This window comes from Erithacus rubecula (genome assembly GCF_903797595.1).
Source record: "Erithacus rubecula genome assembly, chromosome: 6".
NCBI classification, from domain to species: Eukaryota; Metazoa; Chordata; class Aves; order Passeriformes; family Muscicapidae; genus Erithacus; species Erithacus rubecula.
In genome coordinates, this window is record NC_136688.1 from 34,531,190 (window position 1) to 34,542,906 (window position 11,717).

The 11,717-nt window shown below is 36.1% G+C and overlaps 1 protein-coding gene across 5 annotated transcripts in view; it reads right to left on the bottom strand.

Moving 5' to 3' along the window:
* STRN3 (striatin 3) overlaps positions 1–11,717 on the bottom strand; it is a 58,815-nt gene that overhangs the window by 46,184 nt on the left and 914 nt on the right. The window lies entirely within an intron of this gene.

Below are 11,717 nucleotides of genomic sequence, written 5' to 3' on the forward strand. Positions count from 1 at the left end.
AAGCCAGTGGATGTGAGGAGAAAAAAAATAGACACTACATGTTCAAAAGAAGCTGAAGGCACTAAAAACAATAGAATTACACTCTAGTAGCATTCTCCTCAAGGACTAAAATGTGTAAGTCTAAAAACTGGAAACTATAAAACCTTTTCTTTGAATAACAAACGCAAGTGCCTTGGGTATTTATCATTCATTGACCACTCTTGTAGGAGTATTTTTTATGCAAGAACAGACTTCTAAAACTTTGTTTCAGTTAAAAACTTACCAAACAGTGAGCACAGTTTAATTTATAAATCAATTTCAATTTCAGAAAAGTAAGCTCCTGCCTAGGAAAGTGTAAAAGAACTTTCATCTTCCTGAAAGCACATTCTACTCTGTAACATTCAATTATAACATTAATTTCAGGAAAAGTGAAAATAATCTGGTCATTATCATCAACATATTGTAAAAGAACTACCAAAATGCTCTATGCCACAATGTCAGAATATCAGTCACTGTTCCCATATACCAGCTCTCCTTCTCCCCACAATCAGACACCAGATCAAAGACCCAGCAATTTTTATCTGAACACCATTAAACAGGCATTTATTTGTTCAACTGACAGTTAACAGGAATGCTTGGAGCCACTACATTACCCAAGTAGACACAAATGCTCATTTTGACTTAAAAAAATATTCACTCCAAGCATTTTTTTAAACTTCTATCTAAAACTTTTTATCTCCAAGTTTTCTTCACCAGTATCAATATAATGCTACCAAGGAATTACAATCCTTCCATTCAAATATCAAATGTCATCATGCAAGATAATCAAACAGCCAAGTAAAACATAAGCAGCAAATGTAATTCTTCCTGGTCATAAACACTTACTGTTCTACAAAGTGTCTGAACACCACAACTGCATTTCTTAAGCAGGTTGAGCAATCCATGAAAAACGTTTGAAAGCAATCTCCAAAACTTTAAGGTAGTCATGTTCCTAATAATAACTTGAGAGAACTCTGCAAACAAACACAAATTAAACTAATTCTCTTAACAATTCAGACTGGCAATGTCAGTATCCTTCCCGAAGTTCAAGTCACAAAATAAAACTAATAATCCTAAATCTATTTTCTTAACAGACTTTCTATGAAATTTTGTTTCACATCAGTTTTTCTAATAAATAAAATAAAATAAAAAATGTAAGTGTTCATATGCTTTTTACAGTAAAGTTTATAAAAGATATTAGGTGATCACCCATGATGTGTTTATCCAGCTGTGTGCTGGACACTTTGTACAGAAAGATCCTGCCAGAGACAGTATCAAAAACTTAACTGAAATCCAAAAGGACTACATCAACTGGCTGCCCCTGATCAACAAGGTGGGTTGATCAACTCAGTCATAGAAGGAAATGAAGTTTAATGAGCTGGACTTTCCTCTCATGAAGTCATGCTGTCTGTGATCAGTGACTGTGTTGTCTTTCAGGTATTTTTCAATGGCTCCCAGAATAATCTTCTCCATTATTTTATCAGTCACTGAAGAGAGACAGACAGGCCTGTTGTGACCAGGGTCATCCTTCTTGAAAACTGGGATATTAGTCAGCTTCCAGGCAATTGGCACATCTCCAGATGTCAGCCAAAAATTAGTAATTTTTTCATAGATGAAAATAAATTCTTACTGGACTATTATTTGGTAAGAAATGATTGAAGGTTTGCAGTTTTTAAATCTGTTAAGTCATGGTATTTTCCAAATCTCTGTGCTGGAAAAAACCCACAACACAGTTTCAACACCAGTGACAAAAGCTGACTCTTGCCAAAAATATCAGCTATCAACTCTTAAGTATTCCCTCTGTCAATTAACAAGACTGTATACAGCATTTCCCATGTAATTTTTTTATTTTTAAAACTTTTGTACATTATTCCAGTATGAAGTGCTTAAGGGATGTAAAGCTTATGAGCAGTACCTCCTCTCCAGAAAAACTAATGAAAACAGACACAAACAAGCATGTGGACAACTATGAGTCAAGTCACCAGGTTCAACAACCAACAGCAAAATACCCTGCAACCACAGATTACACAGGGTTTCAAACACTTGAGAAATACTCTTGGCTATCACAGGCCATGACACCACAGTGCAGCATGTATTCTGAAAACATTAAGCATCATCAATTATACCATTTTTTAATAAATGTCATTTATTAACGACATGTTCTACATAAAGCAATGCCTAAAGAAATTTCACTTAAGTTTGAAGTCTCCAAAGTAGTTGTCTGTCCAGATCCAAACTTCCATATTTAACCATGCAAGAATAATCAGAGATTCAAAAGAAACTGTTGAATATGCTTTTATTTCCTCTCTGTATTACTGAAATACAGATAATAAGGGTGGTCAAGATGGGTCTGTAATTTTCACATAATGCTATGGAATGGTGCCAACTTACAGCACAAACTGATTGCAAACAACAGACTGAAGTGCAATGGAACAAAAACAACTGTAAGGAAAATTCTTCAAGAAAGGTCAGGATTTACTTTGCAATTGTTGAGTTTTAGAATTAAAATTGCAAGGGTTCTTACACGTTTTCTTTTACCTTTAATTTTTCAAGAACAACTTCCGGCCCTGGACAGGCATATTCAACAACCCAGCAACAAACTATTGAACTACCTGTACTTTGATACTTGTTATCAATAACCTGTAGAGGTCTCTGCTTTAGTTATTAAACAAAAAGGTCATTGCCTGTCTTAGCTATGCTGAATACATTCCAGCTATTACAGCACAGACAGCACTGGCTTCCTTCTCATTTAACACAGCCATTCTTAAGAATCCCTCACTGAGAACCAAGAAATCCCTTAGTTCCCTCAGTTCCAGGGGTCCAGTTTCTCATTCAAGTCTGATGCCTTAAGAAAAAGAATGGGAAGAGCTTACAAAATCAATATAATTAGACTACAGAGTAATAGATAGATTCTTGTGAATCCATTTCAATTTCCCCTGTGTCTCCATGCAGAAAGGATTCATAAATTTTCATTGTATAAAAATTATTTCAGTATGTTTTACACTTGTTGCCTGATTTTTTCTCTGGCAAAAAACAAGAGCTCCAAAAAACAAAATATCAAAACAAAACAAAACCACCCCAAAAATATCCACACACAGAAAACAAGAAACAACAACAAAAAGCAGTTCCTCAGCTTCACACACATATCTATCACACTATTTACACACTCTCACTGGGATTTTTTTCTTTTTTAAGGTGAAGTTCCAGTCTGCTGTGTCATACCTCTTAAACGAAACAATTTTCTACTATAAATTTTAAAACCTCTGAATAAGTCTAAAACCCAGTGAGGCTTCTAATAAGGCTACCTCTGAGAATGCTTTTTAATTTAGCAAGAATACTGAATTCTAAATGGATCAGTCTTCAAGATGTTATTTCCAGACCTCAAACTGGTTTTATGTTAAATTTTCAGCATTCTTTTCAAAACTGTTACTAAACAATGGGACATTATATTGCAATGTTGATTCTGCCAGTTCTGCACAGATCACAAGACAGAAATCACTTCCCAATTTCTGTATTTATAACTCCCTTATAGCACTTATAAAGCCAAGATCATTCAGGAGTTTTATTCTTTTGGCAGGAAATACACAGAAGTCATGGAAGACAACTCAGCATGACTATTTCAGCACAAGTTCATCCTCCATTACAGTTGCTTATTCTCTCATTATCCTCTCTTATTTTCTGCATTCCTAAATGAATGAACCTTGCAAATAACATCTTTGAAACAAAACCCAAAAGTAGTTACACACCTTGGACCATCTCTATCTAAAAAGATGCACACCATGGCATTTTTGGGAATACATTTTGCTCATAAAATAAATTTCTTTCCAATAAAATCACAACTACAACCAATAAGACTAATTTTATATATACACCAGAAGACAGCATTTGAATTTAGCAAACTTAAAAATATCTTTCCTGTCAGCACCACTATATTGGAACATTATTGCATTAACATGAAGCTACTTTGGACGAAGTGCCACACTTGGAGCTTCATTACATACTTAGTACTAAATAGAAATTAGAATACTAAATTAATTCTCTTTATTATTAGTAGTATTTGCAGTACTGCACACTTTGTAGCCTGGAAGGTTCTTACAATCACTACAGGGTTCAAAAGGAAAGGGAAGAATTGCAGCGTGGCAAACATCCTCAAGAATGTCCCCTTCCTCTCCAAAATGAGGAACATCAATTTTTTATTTAGGAATAAAGACAAAAGCATAATCCACAGCAGGCTGTGAACACAGTGATCTGAACTGACCTAGGCTGTTGTAGTGATGAACATTCATCACCTGCAGGTCAGTAGCATTCCTAAGGGAGCATACAAAGAACTAATAAAGTCTTTGAATGTAAGAAGCCATATATATACATATATATATATATATATATATATATATATATATGAATAAAATCTTACAGAGCATAAACAGAGCTTTGCATTTAGGCAATGGCAACATCAATAATAACAAAATTGAATATAATCAAGTTAATGGAATTAAAGTTATGGAAGAGTAAGACAGCCAAAATAAAAGTGTATAATGCAGAATTTTCAGTGAGGCATGACAGAAAGTTGACAGGGAGCAGGTATTTTGCACCTCCTAAATGTTAATCTGGCTTCCTGGCACAGAATATCACCAGCACTGTCTAATTTACACCACTTCCTGGGGAGTTAACAGACACAGCAGTCCTGCCTTCTACCAACACAACTGTAATAATCTTGCTGAAGATATGAAACAGAATAGGTGTTATAAAATCCGTAAACCTGTTTAAATGCCCTGCTTAAACTTTCTTCTGAGATTTCTGTTTGCCAAAGCAAGATCTTTTCTTTTCCCAGGGTCTCAAGGTGCAAGATTATGTTCCAACACTCTGAGGTCTCATCCTCAAAGAATGCAAACCACCACAGTTTCAAGTTAAATACCTGAAGTATTTTTGAAGGAGTCAAGCATTCTCCGTTTTTTTTACAGTGGTCACTGGCATAGAGTCAAGGAACTTGCTTTGTTTTTTTTTTTTTCTTCTAGGAGGAGTACTATAGGATCACCACCTCAAATTTGCTAGCACTTAAGGAGTGATAGCATTTTGAGTGAAAAGAAAACAAGGTGAACAACTGGAAGAAATTTTAGAGCAATCAACCCATTTAAAAACATATATATAATCAGCAAGACCTTCAGGCATCTGGGCTTACTGAAGTTCATTCTCTATTTCAGGATCACTTCAATCAGCATTCAGAGAAGTACATTTTTTCAGAATGTTACAGCCAACACAGTAACTTCTAATAAACCCAGGAAAACACTTCATCTCACATTAAGTGGAATTTGTTCTGGAATCATAAAAATGTAATTTTACCTCTAATTGACAACAGCAGGCTACCTCTAATCAGACATTTTTATAAAGATACTACAGTGGATAGTGCAGAAGATACCATATAAAAATCTACTCACTGCTTTAATTTATGCTGTACCTTCAGACTGATCCTGAGGAACAGCCAGCTTCATAATCGGTTCTAAATACCTGTTGGATTGCACTGATGGAGGCAGAAGATATCATTAAAATAAGTACCTGGTTGAGCATGGCTTAGGATAATTCAAGAACAGTCTGAGTAACAAAAAGTAACCATCAGATAGGCAAAAAAAGTTCCTGCAAGTCATACATTTGACCTGAAGATACATCAAATCACTGGAGGATCCAACTCCCCTAGCCACTCTCTTCATCAGTTAGGAAAAAATAAATCCATTACCACTTCCTCCTAATTTCTTAAATGACAAGAAGGATAAAGAACACCCACCACTACCTCAAAACCTACTTTCAGTATGAAATAAATAATTATACCCACAGATACTTCAATCCTCACAAAAAAATCTCCGAAATGAGATTTCCTAAAGAGGTATTAAATATGCATAGGTATAATTGCAATGAAACTAAGAAGTAAAATGCATACCCAGTTTTAAAAAACAGAAGTAACTCTTTACCAGGAAGTGTTATATAACTTACCTGCCACACATTTCTACACTGTTCCTAAAAGAAAACCTCACCAGAGTAACTATTAGAAAATGACAATTCTATGCACTGATTCTAAGTAAGAATATAATTATTGCAAATAATCATTTGTGAAAAGGCAATTATTATACAGTAAAAAACCCCACTTTTATACCAAGTATTGCTAGAAGGGAATTATTTAAAAACAATAATCCAGAAAAAGTTATACAACTTTTACACTGACCAACATCTCATACATAAACCTCACAGCTATCCAGGTATTTCCTGTTCCTGTTTTTACATGGAGCTTAATGTAACTCCATGCTCTGCACTCTTTTATTGTTTTGCCTCCATGAGGTGAATACTGCAAAATTTTACAGAAATGTTCAAGATCTAAATCAAAAGTAAAATAGGAAGAATGAGCTTATCCATACACAAAAAGGAAGCATCTCTGTACACTTTAATTTTTTAGAAGTCTTGCCAAGAAGCCTATGAAGAAAGGCAAGATCTACCCAGACACACAGAAGAACAGACTTACAGCCTTCAGGGAACAGGCACCCAAAGTTTTACCAAAAATGTAGTTGACTGTTAATGTAGTTGACTAAACAACTGTGGAAGCCACAGTAGGAAAACCCTTGATTATGTCTAATTGCTCTCTACCCAAAATATACAGAGCTCTCAATTCACTGCTTAAACTTAAAAGGGACTTAACTCTATAAAATATGCTGGTTTCACCCTTACCTTAGAAAAATAATTAATGAACAGAAGCTTCTGGATTTTAACTTCTTACATGTATGCTATTTTATACAGAAAAAAAAAAAGTAATTATAAATAAAGGTATTAAATATTCAAATATTTTATCATGTGAATAAACATTAGTTATTTGGACCACCATACATCTGCACAGCAAGCACCAGAACAGTCTGCACAAACAGAAGTTAGACAGTTCAGATGCATGCATTACCCACAGACCCTGTGGCATTTACAACTATCACGAATAAGAACGCTGACCAACTTTAAACAACCTACTTCATCTTATTTTCAGTCAGTGTTGATCAAGTATGCCTTGGGGATTTTTAAGGATTGATTTAGATTTAGTTAAGCTAATTTCATAATAAATGCGGAGATTAGCCTGTAAGAGCCAATGAAATTGCTGTTTATCAATTAATCCTATTTCCAACTTCAATTATCCAGAATGCAATTGATAAGCTATTACGTGATTAAAATACACTGTGCATTTCACAACAGCAGCATCTGAATTTCCTGCCTTAACTTTGCATATTATATCACAATTAATGTCCTTGATATCAATCAGGGTTTGTTTTCTAAGAAAAACTACTGAAACAACATCACAACAGCACAAAATATATTGTTGAACAATCAAATCAAATCATTTTCCTGCCCATGGCAGAGAAGTTAGAAGAACTACATGATCTTTAAGGTTTCTTCAAGCTGAAACTGTTTTGTGACTCCATTTCAAATAACTCATTGGCCACGAGATTATAAGAACAGCTTGCCTGCTCAGACCAACACACCACCAACCTCAGTATGCCATTTGTAACCACGGGCTAACAGGCACTTCCACAGGACTAGCACAAAAACAAAAGAATAACCCTCAGAAAACATTTCAAAACTCACAGAAAACTTGTACATCAAAAAGACAGTATCTTCGAGTTTAGACGCCCACAGGAAATTTTCTTCCATGAACTTACCAAACACCTTCTGACCCAAGAAAATGTTAGAATTTACAATAGTTCCCTGCACAAAATGCCACTAATTCCTGACAAACCAGGGTTTAAAAAAAAAAATACTTATTTTTACTGTATCCTCCCTAGTTGCTGAGACACGGATTGTGGCCAACAAACTAATAACCATTCCACAGCCCCCGTAACCACTTCCACTTGCAATCTATCATCAAAACAAATTATGTGCGAGCCAAAAGCAAAGCAAAGTCTGTTACGAAAAGAATTGTTCCTCCAAGTTTAAGAAAGAAACATTCCCAACTTATCCCCATTCCCCTTTCAAACCTGCAACAAACTAAAACAAGGAATACAGAGATAAGTAATTCAGCAATTGATTCTTGCTATGCTTTGGAAATGCTGAAGTACAGCATGACTGTATATACACTCTGAACTCATTCTGGGGTCTCATTCTGTTCACAATATCACACTTTTACATCTATTATCTGAAGATACATTTCTTTTTTAAAGAATGTCCTGTATAATATTCTTTCAATGAGTCTGTTCCATCATCCCTAGCAGAAAGGGAAGCAGGGAGACATGCAAGTAAAATCTGGAAATTGTGGGGTTTGGTGGTTTGGGATTTTTAAACACTAAATAAAGAATATTTTAGAATATGCTTCCATAATGTCTCTGAGTATTTGGGGAAAAAAGCATTTGTACAGTAAGATAAACTAGGAACTTCAGTTCTGCACCACCAAAAATGTCATTTTATAGGACAGAAAACATATTAACAGTCATAGAAATCATCATGCACACCTAAGTTACTTGAGAGACTATGCTTAAACCAAAATTGCATGTATTTTGTTGAGAGTTTATGTATCTCAATTATTCTTCCTATTCATTACAGCATAGGAAAGTAGCATCTACTGTCAAGTCTCTCACAACATATTCTTGTGTGATTCTGAAGTATCAGAGAATATTCAATCTGATTTCATGTAGCTCAGAAAACCTGAATAAACTGCACAATTGAGACTTTTATTCTAGACAAACATTGTCAGCCTGCAAGCCCCGTAAGAAAGTGGATCTCTTGATTTTCCCACAAAGTACAAGCTTTCCTATGATACTCCTTTTTTGACACAACTTTCTCTTCCTTAAGAGTTTCCATTCATCTCTAGTGTTTTCCCATCCAAGTTTCTTTTTCTTTTAGGATTCTATAGAGCCACTTACTACTTTTAACAAACAGTTATTTGTAACAAATACATAATATTCTATATGGATTTGCTATAACAGCGCATACATGTCTTAGAAAAGACCATTTATCTCAGCATAACAGCTGGTCACTATTGACCAACATCAAGGCCATTAGATTGGCAGATCAAAGTTACATCACTACAGTGAAAATCTTTTAGTTCACCAAACAGTGAACAGATAGTGTCCATTACTCGCAGTGAACAAGACACCATGCAAGGCCAGGGAGCTTATTTTCAACACAGCAGCCAGTGAACACTTAAGAAGTCACTGCAGCAGCCAGTGCTACAAGTGAAAGAAGTACACTATGTTTCAAGTGCTGCACTTCTGATATTTGACATATCTGTACTTGATAGTGGCTTGAACACAGATTGTTGTAATGATTATGCTGCTTCACTTCTGCACACAAGCAGAACAGCATGCACCTGAGGAGTTGGAAAGACGGTGTAAAACTAATAACATTTTAGATTCAAAGTCTGATGTAAATGTAGATCAAAGTCTACCAGTACAAGACTTCAGATCCAAAAGGCTTGAGGGCTCCTGTAAGGTATTACAACCATGGCATAAGCACCAATCCAATGAAGTAACATGTGCTTTATCTAGAAAAATGTGTCCCATAGGAACAACAACAACAAGAAACAAAAGTCATTAGAAAAACCCAGAAAGAATACACTGTAACTGCAGATCATTTCTCCCTTCACTATCAGCAGTCTTTGCAAGGAACTCCTACTAGGGGTGCCAATTCCTCCAGTTACTTGAATTACACAGGTAAAGAAAGGGGGTGGGTGGATAAACTACACAGGAGGTCCATTAATTCATACCACAGATAAGAAAGCATCTTCTTCTTCAGAATAAACTCTTTGACTCAGAACACGTAAATAAAATTACACATACTGTTAAGTCATTTGGTTTACCACACACTTTTTATAAAGCATCATTAACAAAGTTACAACAAAGTTGCAATAGCCAGCACTGAGAAGCAATGTTTATAGATTTTACTGTCATTTAGAAAGAATGAAGAAATAAGACCGAAATTACCTGCAATAGGAGAGTTGCAGCAAAATCATCCAACATCCGCTTCCATATAAATTATCTATTGTCATGCTATGGAATTACTGTTTTCCTTTCAACCCAGGAGGCCTCTATCATCAAAAAACTCACACTTGTATCTAACATCATGATTAACATTCTCAACAGCTTCAACGGACAAAACTGTTGAGGTCCAAACTATTACAGTTTTACTGGCCACAAAATATTCTGTGACTTCACAACTTCAGTTGCAAAATCAACAAAAAAACTCCACAGACCTATTAAAATCTATCTTCAAAAAACATTCACAATACATCCCTGTGTCAGCCTTAACCACTGTATAAGCTGAGACCTAAAATCCAAAGGTATTGCCCTGTCCTTCTTCTACCCTGGGCTTCCAAAGTTATAAAAACCCTCTCCTGCATAGGCACAGTGCAGCAGTCCCATGACATTTGCACAAGTATGTGAATCAACACATACATAATCAGGGTCAGAACTGCTACTGCACCTCCACAGACACGCAAAAGAAATGGTATGGCCATGGACAGCAAACAGCAACCACAAACGAAAAGCAGCAGCTGGCCGGAGTGCACCAGGGAGTCTGGAGGCTATGTGGGCTCAGAGAAGCACTTGATCAGCCAGCCACAACTTTCCAAATCTCCGGACTACTCTTCTACCTGTTAGGGTACAGCAGTACCTCGTTTTCAAGTAACAAATCTACACCTAAAAGAAATACTTAACTTATTCATAAACATAATGCTATATCACTAAGAGGCTAGAGAAAACAGGAGAAACAGCCAATTGCTCTCCACTAAAAACACCCATCCATGTCCACCACAGATTTTAAATCCAGCCATTTCATGAGGTTTAAAATGGTAAGACTAGCAGTAAGTGAAAGAAACAGTAAAACCTCTTAAATTGCTTCTCTTGGCGGTTTTGGGCTTTTAAAATTCTTTTTTAATTATAGTTGTAACAAAAATAGTACAAATTACATGCTTATTATAGAACCAAGAATTTCCTAAAGAATTGCCCAGGCTCAGGTATAGTTACTGGTCCTGAAATCTAAAAGTAAATGCCTTACAAACGTCGGCTGCTGTTGCAGTGCAATTTGGCAGAATGCTACTTCTGGACATTCAGTCAGTAGATAGACATTCGCTCAGTACAAAAAATGTATTTAGAAGCAATAAAGTCTGCTAACATTTTTTCACATTTTTATTATGTACATTTCTGTCCTATAAAAAGATAATGGCTCCTGTGTGGATACCTCACATTCTGTGGATTTCGTAATCTGTTCATAAACTGGTAATAATCTATGCATGATCTTTTTACTTGCAAAAATAGCTAGTAAATTATCCTATCACTAAAAGCAAACATCAGTGGCACGAAACGTATATCGCAACAACATTTGCTCCCAACCCTGAAAAGTTAATCAATTTCCGTTCCCGAGGCCAAGCTGCTATTTTTTTGCATACTGAAATGACCAGGCCGCAGACTTATCGATTCCTCACTCTTCGCTGATATGAAATCTCCTAAGAAGAGACTCCGAAAGAAAGATGGAACAGATTTGACCTGTCTCAAATTGCATGCCTGGCTAAGTCTTTTACTTACGATTTACCTGAACTCCTTTTCCTCGTCCTGCCCTTGCTCGGGAGGCAAGCACTCCAGCCGCCTCCTAACTCCCTCTTTTGCCTCCAAAGCCAGAGCTCGCTGAGCTGCAGGGAGGTGTCAGTGCTCCCTCCCCGGCCCGGAGGCTCCCGCTGTCGGTAACCC